This window comes from Cervus elaphus, chromosome 26 (genome assembly GCF_910594005.1).
Source record: "Cervus elaphus chromosome 26, mCerEla1.1, whole genome shotgun sequence".
NCBI classification, from domain to species: domain Eukaryota; kingdom Metazoa; phylum Chordata; class Mammalia; order Artiodactyla; family Cervidae; genus Cervus; species Cervus elaphus.
In genome coordinates, this window is record NC_057840.1 from 45,546,604 (window position 1) to 45,569,140 (window position 22,537).

Below are 22,537 nucleotides of genomic sequence, written 5' to 3' on the forward strand. Positions count from 1 at the left end.
ACGAGGCCGGAGGACCCTGGAGCGCAGGCAGTCTTTATTTCTTGGGGACCCAGTCCGGGACCATCTCTGCGTGCTCTGCAGTGGCATGTGAGAAATTGTAATTTGGAACCTTGGAGGGGAGGCTTGGTGGATCTGCATTTAGTCAACCGGAAGTCTACTGAAAATAGACTAATAATATTTAAGGGTTTTTTTTTTTTTTTTACTAAACACTTTTCCCAGCTGTGTCAGTCATTTGCTGATTCCTAGCTGCAGCCTCCCGCACAGAGGAAAAGGCTCAACTCCATCCGAGAGCCCAGATTGGCCCACAGCTGAGCCTTGGTCTGAAGCTTTCTCTTTGCAAATAGAAGGCAGAGCATTCTTGTTAGAAGACCTCCATGGAGAGATGCCATTGACCTTTCCAGGGTAAAGCGCCAGAATGCCTACATCTCCCCCGAAAGCACAAGACATCTCCTTCTGGACAGTTTGTTTCTCTGCCTGCTTTACTTGGCTTTTCTCACCGTCTTGTTTTTGCAGGCGAGCAGAGAACCGCACATCTGATCAGAATCAGGCTTGCTGGTTAGGAGACTTTCTTCATCAGGGTCTACTCAGGTTTTAATTACACACTCTTCTTTTTGTGGCTTTCAATTTGAGCAGCCTCTCTCTCTTTCTCTCTCTCTTCTATCAACGTGTGGACAACAATTGCTCAAAAGTCTTCATTAAGTGACCAGTGTGGTTGAGGAGTAAGTGGGGAGTTTATGATTCATTTACTACGAACCCATCAATGAATTCCCTTATCTCTTTACAGAGAGCCACTTGTGCCTGGAGTTGTGTGGTGTTGGAAAGACTGAAAGAAAACATGCTCCCTGCTAATTCAGTTCAGTTCAGTTCAGTTCAGTTCAGTCGCTCAGTCGTGTCCGACTCTTTGCGACTCCATGAACCGCAGCACGCCAGGCCTCCCAGTCCGTCACCAACTCCCAGAGTTTACCCAAACTCATGTCCACTGAGTCGGTGATGCCATCCAACCCTGCTAATTAGAGGCACAGAATTCAGTAGGGGGAAGACAAGCAGGAGAAAAGAAGAAATTACACGAAAAAGAGGAGTGTGCTTCTCTGAAAGAAGCAAAGAGTATACTGGTTACTCTTTATTGGTACTCTTTGGTACCAAAGAGTATTAAGTCATATTGGTTGTAACTTAAACAACCCCAGAGGGCACGATTCAGATCGATTCCAATGTGAATGGTTATGGGAGTGGCACCCACTGGAGTGTTGCAGTGAGCAACTTGGGCAACTGAACATGGTGGTCCAGAGATGAATAAAGATTTCTCAGTCTTTACTGGAGAGATGCTAACAGTAAATGGAAATAAAATGGCAGAATGAATAGGGTTTAACAAGGTCATTAGAAGGAAGTGAGATATTCCACACAGAGCTACCAGCATATGGGAAAGCTCGAAGCCTGGGAAGATCTCAGTATTAATGTGGAACCATTGTGAGGTGGGGGCTGCTACAGGAGAAAACACCTCCCCTGGTCTCATTACAACGTGACCCGCAATGTTGCAACGTTCCACCCATCTCCCAGGAAGGGAGCTATCCCAAAGGTGTTAGAGGGAGATAAGCTATTTTAGCAGACGGAGAACCCTGTGTTCACCAATATTCCTGAAAGGAGATCAGGATGTTAGAAAGACTCATTGTGATCAGAACTTGAGGCAGAACATGAGCCTCTCAAGGTCTGCGAAAGTAACAAGACCCAGGCGACCAAGAGAGCTTTGCTGCTGAGCGGTGATCACAACACATGTGCTAGCACACATAGGCACACACATGCACACACATGTGCACACACATGCGCACATGCACACACACACAAGAGCGGAGAGGAGAGGATGCACCAGCCTGGATGCAGCGGCAGAGGAAGTTCGGCTGAGGAGGGGTTTGGGGAGCAGAAAGGTGGCATAGATTTGAGCTGGCTTCTGTGGGCTTTGTTTCGGCCTCTGCTATGCCAGGCTCTGCAAGGACCACACTGCTCACTCTTGGGGTGGGCGGAAGCTGCCCGTCTCCGTGGGGCATGAAGAAGCAGTGTTTTCTGCAGCATGTTAGTTTGCTGGAGAACATCAAAGTAGGTGACGTCAGGGTGCCTCCTCCAGGCCGTGGTGGGAGCAATCGCCTTATCACTGGGATCCCACTCTGCCTGCATCTCCCAGATCCCCTTCCCACCGTCACTTTCTCTCCTTTTGGCATTGTGGTTGGGGAAAGCAAGGAGGGTCATACTTTTTGGGCTCGGGCTTGGTGGATGCGTGACTGAGGACCGAGTTGGGGAATATATGCAAAATAGCAGGGTTGAGACATGCAAATATAACGGGTGCAAACTTAGACATTTGGACCTTGAATCAATGGTGAGGGTTCTCAGTGTAGGTAAGGATCTGAGAGTCATCTGCATTCAGAAATTACATTGCCAGTACTTTAAGACATGGCTGATATTTCCACTGGCATTTTTCTTAGCCCTGTAGCTGTATAAATTCCTTCAATCCATACAATGGCCCCTTGTAAAAAGGCACTATTAGTCTCCCTGTTTTAAAGATTGAACAGCTGAGGCAGTGTTTTAAATACCTTTCCTGTAGTTCTACAGTTAGAATGACGTAGAGCAGTCTGGCACAGAACTGTTAATCATGCCATTAATGTGGAAGTAAACATGTGGGATTAGAAAGGATTTCTGAGAGAATGGACAAGGAAAAGAAGAAAGAGGAGGAAGGGATTATGGAAAATACCCATATTTATGGTTTCTTATGAGTCCGTGAGGGAAGGACTCACACTCAAGGGAACGGGAAAGGAAGGGAGGTAGTGAGGACAAAGAGGAGAGGCACTGGGAAGCCAGGAGGACTCACTGGGAGAAGGGGCGGGGTGGGGGGAGAAGGGAAGCCTGTGAGTGTGTCCTCCTGGGTCTGAAGGTCCAGCCTCTCTCCCACTCCATTATTGGCTGCTGTTGCTCAATCACTAAGTCGTGTCCGACTCTCTGAGACCCCAGGGGCTGTCACACGCCAGGCTCCTCTGTCCTGAGCTATCTCTTGGAGTTTTCCCAAATTCAGGTCCATCGAGTTGGTGATGCTTGCCAACCATCTCATCCTCTGCTGCCCCCTTCTCCTGCCTTCAATCTCTCCCAGCATCAGGGTCTTTTCCAGAGAGTTAGCTCTTTATATCAGGCGGCTTCCCTGTTGGCTCAGATGGTAAAGTGTCTGCCTACAAGGTGGGAGACCTAGGTTCGATCCTTGGGTCAGGAAGATCCCCTGGAGAAGGAAATGGCAACCCACTCCAGTATTCTTGCCTGGAGAATCCCATGGACAGGGGAGCCTGATAGGCTACACTCCATGGGGTTGCAAAGAGTTGGACACGACTGAACGCCTTCTCTTCCTTTCTTTATCAGGTGGCCAAAGTGCTGGAATTTCAGCTTCAGCATCAATCCTATCAATGAATATTAAGGGTTGATATCCTTTAGGATTGGCTGGTTTAAGCTCCTTGTTGTTAGAGGGACTCTCAAGAGTCTTCTCCAGCACCACGGTTCAAAAGCATCACTATTCTTTGGAGCTCAGCCTTCTTTATGGTCCAACTCTCACATCCATACATGACTACTAGAAAAACCATAGCTTTGACTATATGGACCTTTGTCAGCAAGGTGACGTCTCTGTTTTCTAATAAGCTGTCTAGGTCTGTCATAGTTTTCCTTTCAAAAAGCAAGCGTCTCTTAATTTCGTGGCTGCAGTTACTGTCCACAGTGATTTTGGAGCCCGAGAAAATAAAACCTGTCACTGCTTCCACTTTTCTCCCTTCTATTTGCCATGAAGTGATGGGACTGGATGCCACGATCTTAGATTCTTGAATGTTGAGTTTCAAGCCAGCTTTTTCACTCTCCTCTTTCACCCTCATCAAGAGACTCTTTAGTTCCTCTTTGCTTTCTGCTATTAGAATGGTATCATCTGCACATCTGAGGTTGTTGATATTTCTCCCGGCAATCTTGATTCCAGCTTGTGATTCTCCCAGCCTGGTAGTTCGCATGATGTGCTCTGCATAGTAGTTAAACAAGCAGGTGACAGTATAAAGCCTTGCCGTACTCCTTTCCTGATTTTGAATCCTGGATTAAGGATTAGCTGTGATCCGATCTGACCCGAGTCCACCGTCTTGCTTCCCCATCAGCACCCAGTTCCGCAGTTCAGAGCGCCTGCGGCCAGCTATTGACAGTGTCCTTGGGAACCAGCCCCGGCTCTGTTTGGGCCTGGAGAGCAGTGAGAATCACGGTGTCACGTGGCCGAGGCCGCAGGGTCCTACCGGGGAAGACGGATTTGCTGTGTGCGTGTCTGTCCATTCACTCATTCTTGTGTGTTCCCAGGTGACACGCATGTTTCTGTGGGGTCGAAAGTTGAAAAAGACCCGATTCCTTCTCACGACATTTGGAATCTAGTTTGAGAGTTTGAAATAGCTGACTTCTAATGAACCTTAGCAATATCATTAAACTATTCCCGCACACTGCTAATCATTAGACTGAGTCTGACAAAATTATTATAGGTTGAGCTTTTTAAATTGTCTCTGTAAGTGAAAATAAACGCAACCAGAATTCACAGGAGAGAGATATAGGGCAGGACATTAAATGCCCAGAAATGCCAAGGGCATTCTAATTTTAGAATAAAGAACCCAGTGTCCGAGCATGGGGCAGGGCTGGAATGTCCCTTCCTGAGCCAACAATGTCCTCGCTCCCCCCGCTCCCCTCCTCCCTGACCCCAAAGAGTCTGTATTGGGAAAAATTTGGATACCAGACTGCCTATCTCATAATTCTTGGAGTTTTTTAAAAAAATTGCAATTGATTTCTTAGAACTAATAAACTAGGTTTACGACAATTGTGGCAAAAGTGATTTCGTAACTTTCGTCTAACGAGCGAGGCGCCCTGCTCCGGGGGGAATGGTCCTGAGTCCCTCTGGTGGTGCAGACCCGGGTGAGCCAGGGGTAGAGACTAAGACTTATGTGAAGAGCATATTGTCAGAGAGCTGACAGGGTTTACCTAGTGAAATGGGAAAGCACAGGTGCACAGATTTAGCTTTGTCCTGTGGGGAATGAAAATCTATTTTTAATCAGCGCTATAGCATAGAAGAAGTATGGCATGTATGCTTGCTATGAGCGGTGGCAGCTGGCAGGAGGCTGGCAGTTTGTCATCCCAGTACTGGGTCTAAAAAAAAAAAAAATTCAATCCTCAGCTGAAAAAAAAAAAAAAAGACAAAATAATAGTAGCTCACATTGCTTGAGCACTTACATGTTTGGTGCTGGGTGCTTCGCTTGAATTATTACTTCATTTCTCCTCCTGTCGCCCTTATGAAGGTTCTATAATTATCCATGAGGTAAGCAAGGGTCAGAGGGTAAGATAACGTCCCCGAGTTCCTGGGGCTGTGGTGGAATTCCTATTTGAAATCCTAGTGGGTGTGCTCTTGAGGTCTGCGCCAGTGTCCCGTCAGCCTGCCAGAATGTCCTCGGCGCCCCCAGAAGTCTCTCTGTTGACACAATGGAACCATAGACTGTCAACTTCGTAGGGGTCAGAGTCTGTCTTGATTGGTTCCGTCTGATCCCCGTTCCTTGTTAAGAGCCTACCCTATCATAATAATCCATACTGGTTGAATGAATGAATGGATGGATGAATGAATGGATGAATAAGTGGATGACGAGTGAGTGAGGGAAATGAGTCTTATGCAGTCTTCTACTGAGTCAGTTTGTGAGAAAGAAAAATAGGCAAAAGTGTCCAGGGATTTTGGAAATAGAGCTTTCCAAGAATGACCTGTATTTCCAAAATATACCACCTTTGAGCAACTCTGCAGGTGGTTTGTATGTGTTAGTCACTCAGTCGTGTCCAACTCTTTGCCACCCCATGGACTGTAGCCCACCAGGCTCCTCTGTCCTTGGAATTTCCCAGGCAAGAATATAGGAGTGGGTTGCCATTCCCTTCTCCAGGGGACCTTCCCAACGTGGGGGTGGAACCCAGATCTCCCACCTTGCAGGCAGATTCTTTACCGTCTGAGACACCAGGGAAGTCCTGCAGATTGATTGCTTGCAGTTAATGAAGCAAATACCTGCGTAGTAGGAAGGAGGGCAAATCAAACAGAGTGTAGCAGCGTGAGCAAAAAGGAGAATTATATCAGGGAATATATTAGTCGTGAGCAAACTGAATAGACAAAAGTCGTATGACAGAGGCTCAACAATGTTTTGCTTAAAAACACTTGTCAAATTGGATTGAATGTGCCTTGTTACAATAGGTTTGTACTTTAGTTTTAGGTCCATGTGTTGGGGTTTTCTTATCACCTGAGAAATACTACAGTTGATGTCTATGAGTGCTGATAACGCCGAGGCAGGTTGGAATTCTTTCATTATCTTGTAGTTCCTGCCCTTAAATTGTCTGCTCCTAGTTTGAAGATCCTGCTTCCGAAATTCTAGTTTCTCACTCATTGCTATGGTGGTAATGTGCTGTTTACTGAGGCAGGTCACTCCATTTTTACAGAGATCAAGTCCCTGGGCATAAGAACATAAATTTTGACAGCAAGTATCTCGTTGAATCCCTGCAGAAGAAGCACGGTGCTCCTTCAGGGGAGCGGGTGAGGGCAGAAACCCATTGTGCATCTCCAGACTTTCCACATCTCAGCCCATGGACCCTAGTCTGCTTCTGGAGATGCCGTTGGCTTAGAAACTCCACTCCCCTGTCTCCCCTGCCTCCCGGGACACAGTAGGAGTGTGGACTGTGGGCTGGGGTAGGGGGCAGGCTGCCCACTGCTTCAGAGAGGATGGAGTCCGCTGGGCTCCATGGAAGGAGCGAGAAAGCCCTGTGAGTCTCCCTTTGAGATCAGAGCAGCCAGAGAAACTCCCCTTCCCCACCCCAGTCCCTTATGCTTCATTGAGGAACATTCAGCTGCATTATCGCTCCTTATTAGCGGTTATGCGTACTATTAGTCTTCCCTGGTGGCTCAGACGGTAAAACGCCTGCCTCCAATGTGGGAGACCTGGGTTCAATCCCTGGGTCGGGAAGATCTCCTGGAGAAGGAAATGGCAACCCACTCCAGTATTCGTGCCTAGAAAATCCCATGGATGGAGGAGCCTGGTGGGCTACAGTCCATGGGGTCACGAAGAGTCAGACACGACTGAGCGACTTCACTTTCACTTTCTTTTCGTGTGTACTATTATCAAGGGCAAATTGTGTACAACACATTTTGCCAAACTGTTCGGGTCAACAGGAGGGAGGAGCTGGCACCATACTCTAAGGAGCAGAATTATTTTAAAAAGCATATGAGGGACTCAGTTTCTGCCTGACCGCTAACTTCAGACGTGTAACTCTGTTACACCAGCCACCCACAGAGTATGTTTAAATACTGCACAATTCGTGCAGAGGTCTAAGAGGAACATACGTTCGACTGTGATTAAACCCTGTGCAATTTGCTTTATTTAATTTCTACGGGGCCTGTTGCAGAGCAGATTTATAAAATCATGACCTGGAGAATTTTCTTTTATTAGAGCAGAGTGGATCTTAAACATAAAAGTCATGTCTTCAAATACCATTATGTTCCAGTGCTTTATGCTGTGTTCGTGAAATTAGGCTAAGAATTGCCTGTACCAAAGTGATCAGGGAGCTAATATTTAGAGAAGTGAATGAACTAACATTTGTTTCGTGTATTGTAGGTATCAAGCCTTATGTTAGGCCCTTTATATGTTTTATCTCACTTCATTCTCAAAGGTGTCTCCTAATTTTGAATTGTTTGCCTATTTTTCACACCAGGAAGGGAGAGAGATTCCTCTCCCAGGTCATATTTACTAAATTAATTCTAACACTTATGTTCTTTCTCCATATTTTACTGTCAAATATATCAATAATTATTGAGGAAATCAGAACAGAGATTTGGGAAACATTAAGCAAGAGATCCTTTTATGAACTGAGTTTTTATTCCTCTTACCTAAACTTTTTTTTTTCCTTTTACCTAAACTTTTTATATGTATTTGACTCAATAAATAATTTTAAACATTTACCATTTGCATACAGCTCAAAATCTCTTGCCTCTCTAATATATCAAGTGACAGATTTTTCTTCATTTGCCTACTCCATTCGCGCCTACCAAATCTTGTACCTTACTCCTTCAGAGCTGGAGGTAACATTTACCACTTTATAAAGCTTTCCCAGATACATTTTATTGTTGAATTTATATATATAACATATAATAAATATCTGATCTATAGAATAATTGGAGGCTTCCCAGGTGTGACTAGTGGTAAAAAACCCACCTGCCAATGCAGGAGACACAGGAGATTAGGGTTTGATTCCTGGGTCAGGAAGATCCCCTGAGGAGGGCATGGCAGCCCACTCCAGTATTCCTGCCTGGAGAATCCAATGGACAGAGGAGCCTGGCGGGCTACAGTCCACGGGGTCACAAAAGGTTGAACATGGCTGAAGCAACTAAGCATGCACATAGAATAGTTATGACTGTTGGCTAAGGTTTACATCAGGATGGTTCTTAGTGCTTACTTAGCACTTTATTTTTGTGGGCAATGGATCATAAGAGCTCCGTAAGAGCAGGAATATTCATGTTTATTTCTCTGTGCTTAATGTCTAGTTGAGGGCCTGGCAAATAGAAAACTTCCTACCCTCCCTCCATGTATATATACACAGATATACTCACACACATTTACATATATTTATATTTGTAATGCACTCACCTTAAATAGCATGGGCATCAGGTTTTGGTCCTGTTACCATCTTCGTTAAGTTTCAGTAGCATCTTCCGTATGGATTTCAAATGTCTTTCCCCCATGTCATATTCTTTCCTAGCGTTTTACTTTTATTAATTTTGAGATTAATTATTCAGCCTGAGCAATACCTCTTTGTTAAATATTTCACTGTCTGCACTAAGGCTTCATACTTTCAGCATTGTAACTATTACAGGACTAGGAAAGGCAGTATTTGGTGAGGCTTAGAACATTCTTGAAAGAAAATGTGAATACTTGTTAGGGATGTGAACGCTTTCTAAAATAATCTAGTGTTTAACCAGAAGGAAAAATGTCTTCCAAAATTTCTTTTTCAGTGTTAGATAACTCTGCATGATGTGTGTTTCTCCGTGTGTGCATGCACATATACACATTTATGTGAGTGTATGTGTACACACGTATGCAAGGACATGTATGTGTATGTGTGTTTAACCCGAGTTGAACATCCTTTTGCTGTTTCCTGAAGTCTCCACCTCTAGATTAAAAATTCTGCCTCTGTGTTTTTCAATATTTTAAGTCCTCACAGGATAATGCAATATTGCAAATTATTTTAACAACCCTACAGACACTGCTGTTAAGTATAGTGAATGAATGAATGAAAATACATGCTGATATTCCCAAAATGTATGAAAATGCATGGGAATGCATGCTTATATGGCACCCAAGTAAAAGCATCCCACATCTTTCCCTTGTTTCACATGCATAATTGCTGGCTTCTTTTAATAAACTGGGATCATATCATATTCTACAGCCAAACAGGGACTTGCAAAAGATTTTCACACTCATTGGTTATTAAAGTTTCCAAAGATCTAAATACTCGTAACATCCTGAGCCTGTGATTTTCAACAACGAGGCTTTAAATTCTTCTGACATTTAACGGAATTTTCTGTGGTGTTAAAACAGTGTTCTACACGAAATGCATTATAGAACATTTGATTTTTTCTTTCCGGGGAAAAAAAGGATAGGAATAAATGAGCTCTTGATAAAGGAAACCCAGTTCAATTGGATTTTAAGTATGCATGTTAAAAATAGATTGTGTACACGTGAGATGTTGGATGATGCTTGATCAACAGTAATTGTACTTCAAGCAAGCGCACCCTTGCCGTAGTCGGTTTGGCCCTCCCATGACTTGCTAGGATGTGCCATGCTCTGGAGTTGAGGCAGCTTCTGCGTTTTTGTGCTTGAGTCTCTTTTAAACCATTTGGAGTTAAAGGTCATGTCAGGGGTCACTGGAAAGATAATGTCCTCCGGGCTGTCAGTAAAATCTGTGATAGGATTTATTACTTGGAATCATATGTTAATTGGATGGCAGCTGCTTTTGAATGGGTAGTCTTTCTATTTTCTTAATGCTGACAGATGAGAAAGGAGATATTTATTGAAATGAAAGAAGCCCCTTTAGTGCTAAATCAAAGTCTGAAGCTCACTAATTTTTGGCTTATTTATGTATATAAGAACTTGGTTGTCTAGCTGTCAAAAATGGCAGAAAATATTCTATACAGGACGGAAAAAGTCTGCTGTTTTTTCAAGCAGGTTCATATCAGCAGTCTCTGCTTGTGTGAAGTTCGTGGTTGCTACTGTCTAGCCTTGCGGTTCTGTCATCTTTTCCTATCTGTTGGTTTCCAGTGCTCTTTTATATCTGCCCGCTTTGCCAGGTCTTTCTTTTGTCTCTTTTTAAATCTAGTTTTAGTTGATAGTCAAAAATGCACTATGGTATGGCAAGTGTGTGTTACCATATTTTTCATTTGTCAGATCACCCAAGGATACTCAAGCATAGCCAAGCACCCGAGGTGGATTTAGCCCTGGCTCTCCCACTCCTGGAAATGACCCTGGGAGAATGAGCCTCAGCTTACCCATACATATGATGGGATAAGTGAAGTTATACATGATTTGAAAGTTTGTAAACTGTGAAGTACTAATTAACGTGGGAATAATGGTTACTAATGTAACACATTTGGTTATTCATGTATTCAGTGGTATACATTCCATTATCAGTAATCAGCTTGGAGGATGAATGTCGTGCTCCACTAAATAGGGAGAAATTCTTGGTGATTCCAAAATAACACCTCACAGGGAGTATCACTAAAATTGTTGGCTTTGTGGCAAGAACAACTACATTGCTTTTACTATAGGTAAAACATTAAGTTTAGAGAAAATACTTAATTTAGGGAAAATACGCCTCCCTTTGGGCTATTATGTGTATTATGTGTATATTCAACATCTAATATCCAAATTAATGATTCCTGGAATCCATCTCATCTACTGCAAGGTTGACTTTCTGCTCTTTGACATTCTCCGTTTCCTCCTTCTTTCTCTTCTTCAGGGTAGTTGTCAGCCCAGTGTCAGAACTGAGTACTTAATACAACAGGAAACACTGAAGGCTGGCTCAAGCCACCAGGGAGCAGCTCAGCCTTCACTTGTAATTCCGCCACAGTCATCCTAGAAAAGACCTAGCCGGTCTGGCTGCGGACTATCCACCGTGGCGAGGCCCACGGTGATCAAGCTCACCTGTCATCCTAGGTCAGGCGGTAGCTTCTCTGCATGGAGCTTCTCTCGAGAAAGGAGTACATCAAGGCCGTATATTGTCACCTTGCTTATTTAGCTTATATGCAGAATATGTCATGCAAAATGCTGGACTGGATGAAGCACAAGCTGGAATCAAGACTGCAGAGAGAAATATCAATAACTCACATATGCAGAAGACACCACCCTTATGGCAGAATGCAAAGAGGAGCTGAAGAGCCTCTTGATGAAAATGAAAGAGGAGAGTGAAAAAGCTGACTTAAAACTCAACATTCAAAAAACGAAGATCATGACATCTGATCCCATCACTTCATGGCAAATAGATGGGGAAACAATGGAAACAGTGACAGACTTTATTTTCTTGTGCTCCAAAATCACTGCAGATGGTGACTGCAGCCATGAAATGCAAAGATGTTTGCTCATTGGAAGACAAACTATGAGAGAGCTAGATAGCGTATTAAAAAGTAAAGACATTACCAACAAAGATTGTATAAAGCTACGGTTTTTCCAGTGGTCATGTACGGATGTGAGAGTTGGACCATGAAGAAAGCTGAGCACCAAAGAATTGACACTTTTGCACTGTGGTGTTAGAGAAGACTCTTGAAAATCCCTTGGACAGCAAAGTCATCAAACCAGTCAATCCTACAGGAAATCAGTCCTGAATATTCATTGGAAGGACTGATGCTGAATTTGAAGCACCAATACTTTAGCCACCTGATGTGAAGAACTGACTCATTGGAAAAGACCCTGATGCTGGGAAAGATTGAAGGCAAGAGGAGAAGGGACGACAGAGGATGAGATGGCTGGATGGCATCACCGTCTCAATGAACATGAGTTTGAGCAAGCTCCGGGAGTTGGTGATGGACAGGGAAACCTGGCGTGCTGCAGTCCATGGGGTCACAAAGAGCTGGACACGACTGAGCAACTGAACTGCTCTGATCTCTGTGTGGAGGTCTGATAAGGGGAGAGTACAGCGGGCTGGGTATCATACAGAAGGCTCACTCTGTGTCACTGTTGGTCTGGACTCCCCAATATTGCTGACCTTTACTGCATTTACACCACTTCCCCCAAGACAGGCCCACGATTATGGGTGTCCACATCCAGGAGGAGTTCAGCCTCAACCTCATGGTGAGTGATTGGTTATAGCCCTCCTGGAGGATGACCCTGGCCCCTGAGTCATGACCCTAACAAGAGTCCCAAGTTCCCTTTTTGTCTTGGGGTCTCTGGTATTACATCAACAGAGACACTCTAACAAGGTCCAACCTCAAAAGAGCAGTCAGGGTCTCACAGGAGGTTCACTGGGCTTCTAGCAACTCTGGAAATTATGGGTCAGGATTCTCCAGAGAAAGAGAATCAATAGGCTATCCATGTATCTTTCAAAGATATTTGTTATAAGATATTGGTTCACATGATTATGGAGGCTGAGAAGTCCCATGACTTGCCATCTTCAAGCTGAAGACCCAGGAAGGCTGAGGCTGTAGTTTGAAGACCTGTAAGACAGATTGCCAATGGCAGAGATTCTGTTTTGGGTCAGAAGACCTGAGCGCCAGGAGCACCAAGGACATGAGATCCGTGGACCAACTCAGCAGTCAGACAGAGCTTGAATTCAAGCGTCTCTGTCTTTTTTGTCCTCTTCAGGCTCTTCAACAGATTGGATGAATCCCATCCACACTGGGGAGGTCCACCTGCTTTGATCAGTCTACCAATTGAGATGCTTCAGATGTTTCTTGCAGAACATCTTCCCAGGCACCTCAGAGATAATGTTTAGCTAGATACTTGGGCAACCCTGGGCTTACTCAAACTTGTACATAAAAGCAACTATCATATTGGCGTAGGGACTCCTTTTTATAAGTCTCCAAAAGTCTTATACCCTTTCCCCATGGTTTCCTGACTCAAGTTGAGTGTGTGTTTAAAGAATGCATTTCCATTTCCTTGCCAAAAGAACCAGAAGAGACAAGTAGATTTTCTTGCTAAATAAGTTTAAAATTCTACTCTTCTGGAAAGAAAAAAGGAAAGTGAAGTTGCTCAGTCATGTCCAACTCTTTGCAACCCCATGGACTGTAGCCCTACCAGGCTCCTCCATCCATGGGATTTTCTAGGCAAGAATACTGGAGTGGGTTGTTATTTTCTTCTCCAGGAGATCTTCCCAACCCAGGGATTGAACCTGAGTCTCCTGCGTTGTAGGCAGATGCTTTACCATCTGAGACACCTGGATATATACTGTATTGTACTGTCCTCAGTCATGTCTGACTTTGAGACCCCATGGACAGCAGCCTGTCAGGCTCCTCTGTCCATGGGATTCTGCAGGCAAGATTCCTGGAGTGGGGTGCCATTTCCTCCTCCAGGGGATCTTCCTGACCTAGGGATTGAACTCATGTCTCCTGAATCTCCTGCATTGGCAGGTAGATTCTTTACCATTGTGCCTCCTGGGAAGTCCACTTGGATATATAGATTTTTACTACAAAATAAGTATATTTTCTACAATGTTTTCTAACATATAAACATTTTATATAAAGCCTTTGGTCAGTATGGGAAAATCTGACTGAATATGATACATTTGGTTTTCAGAGTTATAAACAGCAAAATCATAAGAATAAGGTAGAATTTTAGAAATTTCATATCCAAGAAAATAAACTCTTAAATAGAATACAGTTAGCAAGGTGTTAAATAAAATGCTATAAAAAATGAGGGTGTTAGATGGTAAATATGTTTGTCAATGTAGTTCTTATTTGTATCAATATTTTTAATTAAGGATGGTTGGCTTTAGATGTTGGTCAAGAATGGGTTACTATCGAGGATGGACAGTTATCACAGCTTTGCAGAGGAAATCTTCTCCATGACCTATGGCCTCATATTTGTCACCTCTACTCTTATTTGGGAGGAACAACAGGATACCTGGTCCAGTACAATTAGTGATTTTAAAGTTATATATTCCCTTATTAAGATAATGTAGTCAATTCTAGGCAAGCTAAAACATGCCAAGAGGCTATATTAAAATTATACTTAGACACCTTGGGTGTAGAGGAAATAGTGAATATAGTTTAGGAATGTGAAAATCTTTGTATTTTATATTTGTGCTTAGCCACTCAGTCATGTCTGACTCTTTGAAACCCCATGGACTGTAGCCTGCCAGGCTCCTCTGTCCGTGGGGATTCTCCAAGCCTTTACTGCATTTTTACACATCTCATTTCCCCTGTTAGACTGTAAGCTCGTTGAGGGCAGATCAGGGCAGTAAAGGTGGCTCTAAAGAGGGCAGCAAAGACAGGCCTTTACTGCATTCCAGGCAAGAATACTGGTGTGGGTTGCCATGTCCTCTTCCGGGGTATCTTCCCAACCCAGAGCCTGAACCCAGGTCTCCTGCATTGCAGGTGGATTCTTTACCATCTGAGCCACCAGGAAAGACCATATTTTATATTTATGTTAATGTAAATATGACTTTATATTACTTACCATATGAAATCAATACCATCAATATGTATAAAATGTATAATGTACCTCTAATGTTCTTAATAGTATGAGTGGTAAAAATGATCTGCCCTCAAGTAGCTTACAGGCTAACAAGAAATGAGACATGTAAAAATAAGTTTTAAAACAAAGATGTTTGAACTGCGACTGACTGGAGACGAGGTAGGGCAGGAGAGTTTGGTTGGAAGAATTGACGTTCACGGGGACTTTGAAGGAGAGAGAGAATGGTAACAGGCTGAAATGGGATGAGAGCATCATGAGCAGTCAGAAACTAAGGTAGAGCCAAATCTGCAGGTGGGAAGGTCACGGGGAGGGGTTAACATGGAAGAAGGCAAAAGAAGTCAGTAGAGACATTATGATAACCTCCAAACATTATTCAAGAAAGGTTGGGCTTTATGTTGAGATCAGTATGGCTCTTTCAAGAATTTTTACAGTGAAACAGGATGAACTAGATTAGAAAATGCCCTTGGATTAAGTAATAGAAGGTGTAGACAAGGCGAGATGGTTTTGAAGGGTATGACCACACTTTAGCCCAGGAATGGGCGTACTTTTTTGCTGTAGAGGGTCAGCTAGTAAACCTTTTGGCTTTGCCTGTCTATGACTCTTGTGACTGTTCAGTTCTGGTGTTGAAGTACAAAAGTAACCATAGATAGTGCAGAACAAGTGGGCGTGTTTGTGTCCAATGAAATGTTACTGATCCCTGTTCAAGTTTTAATCTGATAAGTGACCTTCAGGTAAGGAGGCAGCATTGCATTTTAGAAAGACATTGGGTTTGGGATCATGGATGCTTGGATTTTAATTCTGGCACTTATTCTAGCTACAAGAAAATAAATACGATAGTGTAAGTCAAAGCACCAATCACTTAGCAGATATTCAGATAATGTAAGATTCTTTCCCTATATTCAATGTCATGAAGTTCACTCTAAAAAACAAGTCAGATAGAAACAGTGTTATTTCTTTTTTGAGAGCATATAATAAGTTCATGCTTACGGAGTCAGTTTTCTGTGTTCTCAGTCACATTTAAGTATTTTCACATCCATGTTACTTCACTGGTTTTATTTGCATCTGTGGTCTGTTTGAAACATTTCCATCAGGCTGATTGTGTTCCTTGTCTAAAGACTATCACTGTTAATAAAAGCAACAGCAGTGACAGCAATGATAGTTACTATTTATTATAATTACCAGCCATTGTGTTAAATCTTACATAAATTACCTTATTAACTACTCACAACTACCCACAATGTAAGTAAGCACTATTGTTTTTATTTAAGAGATGAGAAAAATGAGACTGAGGAAGCTTGTTTCCAAAGTTGGACTTCTAGTAAGTTAAATAACTAGTTTTCGAACTGTTTTCTGCTTCTGTATGGTCCTTGAATTGTTCTTCCCTTGAATTTTTATCTCCTCTCCACCCATAAAAATATGATCAAATTTGACTTAAATCTATTCCTTTTTATAAAATATTTCTAGAGGTCCTCAGCTCCCTTTGATCTTTCCCATCTTTCACATCTGGTATTGTTTAGAATTGATTGCCATTTGCTATGTTAGTCTCTGGATGTTTGTGTCTTGTGTAAAAGCGGACTTTAGCTTTCTCAAGGGCTATGACCAACCCAACCGTTATTTTGTTTGTGCCTGCTATATGATGTAACTTATTGGTCCTTGCTCACTCAGCAGATGTTTACTGAACTCCAGCTAGATCTGTGTGATATGAGGTTTCTAAAACGATGGGAAGAAGGAGGACCCAGAAAAGATGAGTTTCCAGTTTCAAACGTGAACATAGATTTCTTGGGCTACAGAAGAAATGCAAATTCAGACTAGGGAAGGGTGAACTGGGTAATTTGGGTGAGCCAGAAAAACTGACTCTGTACTGAGAAATAAGCTGGTTCCCTCGGAGATCCACTTGAAGGATGTGAAGGAATAAATAAGAATTATCCTTAAAGGCTGGGCATTCCAAACTTTATGTATGTCTAGTTTCTGAAATCATAGCATGCCTATTCCTGTCTGCAGTAAAACACTGGCAAAGACAAGAAAGAGTATTCATGGTGGGAAGCTGGGCTGTGATGACAAGTGGTATAAGCCATGGAAATTGTCAGAAGAGATTAAGGACAGGTAGGGGGGTGGGGGAAGCAGAGATGGGTTTCCAAAACCACAGTGGCCAGGGAAGGGATCTCAATTCCCACCGGCCCGTGATGGGCACTTTGAAATTGTCTAAATGGTTTTGTGGGTAACGCACAAGATGCAAGTTCTTGTCACATGATCCAAGGTGCTGCCATTTTAGAGGTTACAACTATCCAAAAATACGGGATGCATTTGATGCAGTCTTTCTGCATAATGTAATCAGGGAAACTGAGGAGTGCTTTGCACAACAATCAAGGGTAGTTAAAGACAGTCAGGTTGCTTCACTGCATGTAGCTGTTCAGACTTGGGAAAGCCTTGGGAAATCATGTATGGATTTAATGAGTCACAGATTTTATTACCTGTCCAGCCAGTATTTTAAATAGCGCTTGTTTTTCCTTTCATGTCAAATGCAAAATGAAGTAAGTGGCTTTGAAAATCGTTACTTGGAGAGACAAAAGGAAGGGTTGTGATCTCAGTTTTTAAATTGGTCCAAAGAGATGCTGAAGGCAAGCATAGTCCCTTCTGGGAGTCGCAGGGGAGTGATAAGATGAGGCTGCAGAACAAATGCCATTCTGTGTAGGACAGAATTCAGATTACAGGGCAAGTGCCGTTGTGCTAGTAAGTAGCTACCGTTCCTTATCAAGCAGCTAAGCTCTGGACTTTAATAGTCTGGTCTTTTAATGGGTCCCCAGGAGAACATCTTCTTGGTTGACCAAAAGCTAGGGGTAGCATGAATTCCCCGGAGGCCTTATTTAATCTCCTTGTGTGAGGCGAAGAAATCCATAGGCATCACCAGGGAAACAAGGACACTCACAAGTTTCTATCAGACCAGCTGGATTTCAGAGGAAACTAATTGGCATTTTTGAATAATGCTGGGGAAGGGAACAATCAGTAGGAAGGTGGTGAATTTGTCAAAGAGTCCTAAAATATCAAGGCCTGCAGAAAACTGAGGTTTCATTTTCAGTATTGATTAAAAACTCTACCCGGGGCTTTATAAAAAAGGAAAGGAAGTTCTGGAGGAAAATTTCCAGTTTCCATTGAGAAATGTTTCAGGAGACATAATTAACAGGAAAATGATGATGATGATGGTAGTAGTAATAATAATAGCTAGTAGGCTTGTATATATTCTTTCTTTCCTCAAAATTTAATGATTGAAACCACAAAGCAGGAAACTATATTCCTCTACATCAGGAACATATCAATTATATATGTCAAAAGGAATTGATGCAGTTATAAGAAAATAGAAGGGAAATACGTATTATCTGAGTACTTACTGTGTGCTAGGCCCCAGACAGGAGCTTTTTTATATAACTATATAACTGTTTATATAACTAGATGTGTGTGTGTATATATATATATATATATATATATATATACACACACTAACTTTAATAAAAATGCTGTCAGTTATTAGTTAAGGCGAACTTTCAACGCCGAAATGTGCTTTTCCCTACGTAGCTATGAGTGAGACAGTTGAGCACAATATATGTGTTCTTCCAAGAACTAGGTCAAGTTCACCATGTGTCTGGCAGAACACCGTGGAGCCTTCTGGCCTACCTTGAGGCCCCTCGCCATGGGGCATGACTCCAGGGTAAGCAGAAGCACAATTTGCAGGAAGGAAAGTATTGTCATCACGGCTCAGAATGATCACACCCTCGAGATGAACTGGCTTCTGAGGAATATTGGGAGCTTTTGCTCTGAAAGAAAAACCAAGGGGTTTTCTGAAACCACAAATGGATAGAAAGATTTTATGGAAGTCTACTTTTAGCAAATTACCTCTTTGATCAGCAAATGTCTTGACATCTTTCATATCGTTTTCACACAATCTCTCTGTACAGATAAAGCTATTTGAGGAGTTTAAGATGAAAATCAGGTGAAATTCTGTGCTGAATTTAGTAATGCCAATCTGAAGACTCTGCAATCCCTAGATAACGAGGAAATAATAGGAAAACAGGGGCAGTAGAAGACTCCACGGGGTTTATCTTTTGTGTCCGGGAAATACTGTGAGACTTTAAAGAGGTGGGAGCTGGATTCCCTGGCGTGGTTCAGGGCTGGCACAGGGGTTGAGTGTGATCCCCTCAGTTGCAAGGGGGATCACTCATCCCCCATCTATGGACACAGAGTCAGGCTTACTTGACCCTGTGGAGAAAAGCTTATTTTTAAAATGAAACAAAGTAGCCTGCTTTCCTAGAGGAACTGATCCTAAGCAAGGGTTATGCTGAGTGGATCTGGGGAGAACCGAAGGGGTAACAGGGTCCCACCTCCTTCTGTCCCCATGTGCCAGGTGCATCATGCTGCTCAGATGCTCTTCAGGGGCCTGATGAAGTGAGGGAGGTCCTGTCAAAGTCGTGGGCCTGAGAGGGGGTGGACAGGGGTGGACCTAAAGATCTGCAGCAAACTCTTTCAACTTCCGGTTGAAGAAGAAGAAAACGTGGCAAGGGTGACCTGGTGGGGGTGGGTGGGCGGTGTCCTGCTGGTGATCACACATGGGCAGAGATGACTGGGGACTGGGGCTCTACACAAGCAGTGTCCAGGCTGTGCTCGCCCCCTAAAGGGGGAGATGTTTGAGACGCTGCAGCGTGACTCTGGTGGTCCTCCTAGCTGGTGTGTTTGCTGGCTGATAGGAACAGGTCTGTCTCCAGGTTCTGCTCTCTTGACATGAGCACAGCTCCACAGACAGCTTCTCACTCATTCGTGTAAAGATTGCCTTCCCAGGTGGTGCTAGTGGTAAAAATTCCCCCTGCAATGCAGGAGACACAACTGTCGAGGGTTCGATCTCTTGGTGGGGAAGATCCCCTAGAGCAGGAGATGGCAACCCACTCCAGTATTCCTGCCTGAAGAATTCCATGGACAGAGGAGCCTGGTGAGCTACAGTCCATGGGGTCACAAAGGGTCTGACCCGACGGAGCGCCTGAGCACAACATAAAGTTTATTTACTCCTCATTCGCTGAGAGTGTTCGTTGGTGCCCTGTCCCCTGTCCCCTTCCTCTGAGTGCTGACCTGCCAGGGCCATGGATACTCAAGTCCCTTTCCTTTGTGGCCGGACCTATGTTTGCCAGATATTTTTTCTATTGAATATTTTGAGACTTAGTTAACCTGCAATAAAATGATGGACAAAAATAGTTGGGATCTCTTTTGGGGTGGTGTAGGTAAAAGCATAGCCATGGTATCTGTTGAACTTGATTGCAGTCTTCTTCACCCACAAGTTGGGAAGAATGATAGTCTCAAACTTAATAGGTTATTGGGAAAGTTAAGCAAGAGAACGTACTTACCACCTAGTGGAAGTGAAAGGCGCTCAGTCATGTCTGACTCTTTGTGACCCCGTGGACTATACAGTCCCTGGAATTCTCCAGGCCAGAATGTTGGGCTGGGTAGCATTTCGCTTCTCCAGGGGATCTTCCCAACCCAGGGATTGAACCCAGGTCTCCCGCATTGCAGGAGGATTCTTTACCAGCTGAGCCACAGGGGAAGCCCAAGAACACGGGAGTGGATAGCCTATCCCTTTCCCAGAGGATCTTCCCGACCCAGGAATAGAATCAGGGTCTCCTGCAATGCAGGCAGATTCTTTACCACCTCAGCTCTCAGGGAAGCCCTGCCACCTAGTAGTATTCAGTAAAGTATATGGTGTGGCTGGTGAAAGACAAGCAACAGCTGTAACTGGAATTATTTTGTCCTGCCTTAGAATAAGAAAGAATTTTAATGGGGAGAAACTCATCAACGTGAATTATCTGACATTTATGGTACTGTATGAGTTATATGAGGATTATGCCATTCCAGTTACGAACAGACATTCAAAACCTTAAAAGCAGGCTTATTTGTTTTTCATAGCTTATTTGTTATTCAAAGGAAGATTGCAATAATGTGGTTTTTATTACCTATGGCCTCCAATGGGGGTTTGAGACTAGGTTTCTATTTGGGTTCTGAAAGTTGGGAGCTCCTTTGCTGCCATATTTTCATTATCATTTCTGTTCTATTCAACCTCCCTAACTTAATTTCTAGTTTGGTATTTCTTAAAGTGTGTCCCATGGGCCACCTCCATTAGGATTATCTTCCAGGGATTTTTTAAGAATGCAGACTCATTTCAGAAATGGGAATAAGAAATATGCATTCTAGAAAAGCTTTACTGGTAATTCTAAAGTTTGAGAAATGCTGGAAGTTTCAACCAGCCATTGTTTACCTCAATTATACATTTCACAGGTCATCTCATGTGCTTCTATCAAATATTTCACTTTCTTCCAAGTATAGAAAATAGCATATAGAATATAAAAGTCCCAAAGAAGAGCTTAGAACCCATATTTCCAATCTTTTTTTGTTAATTAACTCCTTTCAGTTCAGTTCAATTCAATTCAGTCGTGTCCGATTCTTTGTGACCCCATGGACCGCAGTATGCCAGACTTCCCTGTCCATCACCAACTTCCTTGCTCAAACTCATGTCCATTGAGCCTGTGATGCCATCCAACCATCTCATCCTCTGTCATCCCCTTCTCCTCCTGCCTTCAATCTTCCACAGCATCAGAGTCTTTTTCAAACATAATATAAATAGAAAGACCTTCTACTTAAAGTAATCATTTAGTATAGATTTCCATATGAAGATTGACTAACCCCTGCTAATCATGCTGTCTTATCATATAATGTGCTTATTCTTATCCAGAAAGTGAGTGTAGATGCGGTGGTGTAGGGACACAGAAGCACTTCAAATTCTTACCCTTTGACTTTGTCATTTGAAACAAATTATGCGAGTTCTGCTTGCCTCAGTTTACTTACCTTAATATGGAGTTACAAATACTCATTTAATGATATTATGAGATTAAGTTATTTTATTATTGTAATGTCAGTCTTTTTCTTTCCTGCTAAAAGCCCGAAACCATTTCTATGGGAGATCTCTGCTTATTTGTATCATTCGCAAAAATGTGTCCTCACAGGACTGAGGTTAGGCAGAGGGGTTAGAAGCTGCCCTGGGCTTTGCTTCTAAACATGCTTTAAGAGAGAAACTCACAAAGGACAGTAACTCAGATAATGAATTTTTGTGCTAAAAGATGACGTTAAGATTAAAGTGCCAGTGAACAGAATTCTCTTGATAAAACCCCAAACTGTAAACAATGATATTTAATAACAACAAAAAAAAAATAGTTAAAACAGGGAATTAGACAGTTGCTTCCCACGTGATGGAGAAGACTCTTGAGCAGATCTCGTGATACACATTTGCTAAACGTGTGAAATTAGTAGGTCCATCTGACAGCTGTTGTCTTTAAGTCTCAGAAATGAGTTTGTGGGTGCAAACCTTTCCAAGAGACTCGTGTAAAAGTTTTATTTCCTTAGGAGCAAAAATCAAGATAAAAAATCGAGTTGACCCGCTATAGGAATAGGTCTCCCCAGTAAACCAGGGATTTTTTTTTTTTTTAAGCAGCAGTTATTTTCATGTAATGACTTTGATAGAAGTGAAACATCTGGAAATTTATTTATTTACTTATTTATTTAATGATTAGGCTAGAGAAAGAAAACCTTTTGACCAGTGAGCACGAATGGGTCCAGGGATGCACCTGACTGTCCATCACACGGGAAGTGTGTCCAGACGGGTGGCCACTCTGGACACAGCTCCATCCCCAGAGATACAGGAAGGAGGTGCAGCCGGAGGCAGTCTGGAGAGAGACCGCTGCTTCTTGCGGCCAAGAAAGCGTGTGCTGAGTCTGTAT

General features: G+C 43.0%; 1 long non-coding RNA gene across 1 annotated transcript; it reads right to left on the reverse strand.

The window, feature by feature from the left end:
- Nucleotides 1-3,911: 3,911 nt before the first annotated feature.
- LOC122684449 lies at nucleotides 3,912-21,250 on the reverse strand. The gene is made up of 3 exons (XR_006338045.1): nucleotides 21,240-21,250; nucleotides 17,114-17,123; nucleotides 3,912-4,095 (listed from the first exon to the last, which is right to left on the reverse strand). It is a non-coding gene; the product is annotated as an uncharacterized LOC122684449 (long non-coding RNA).
- Between the last annotated feature and the right edge of the window lie 1,287 nt (nucleotides 21,251-22,537).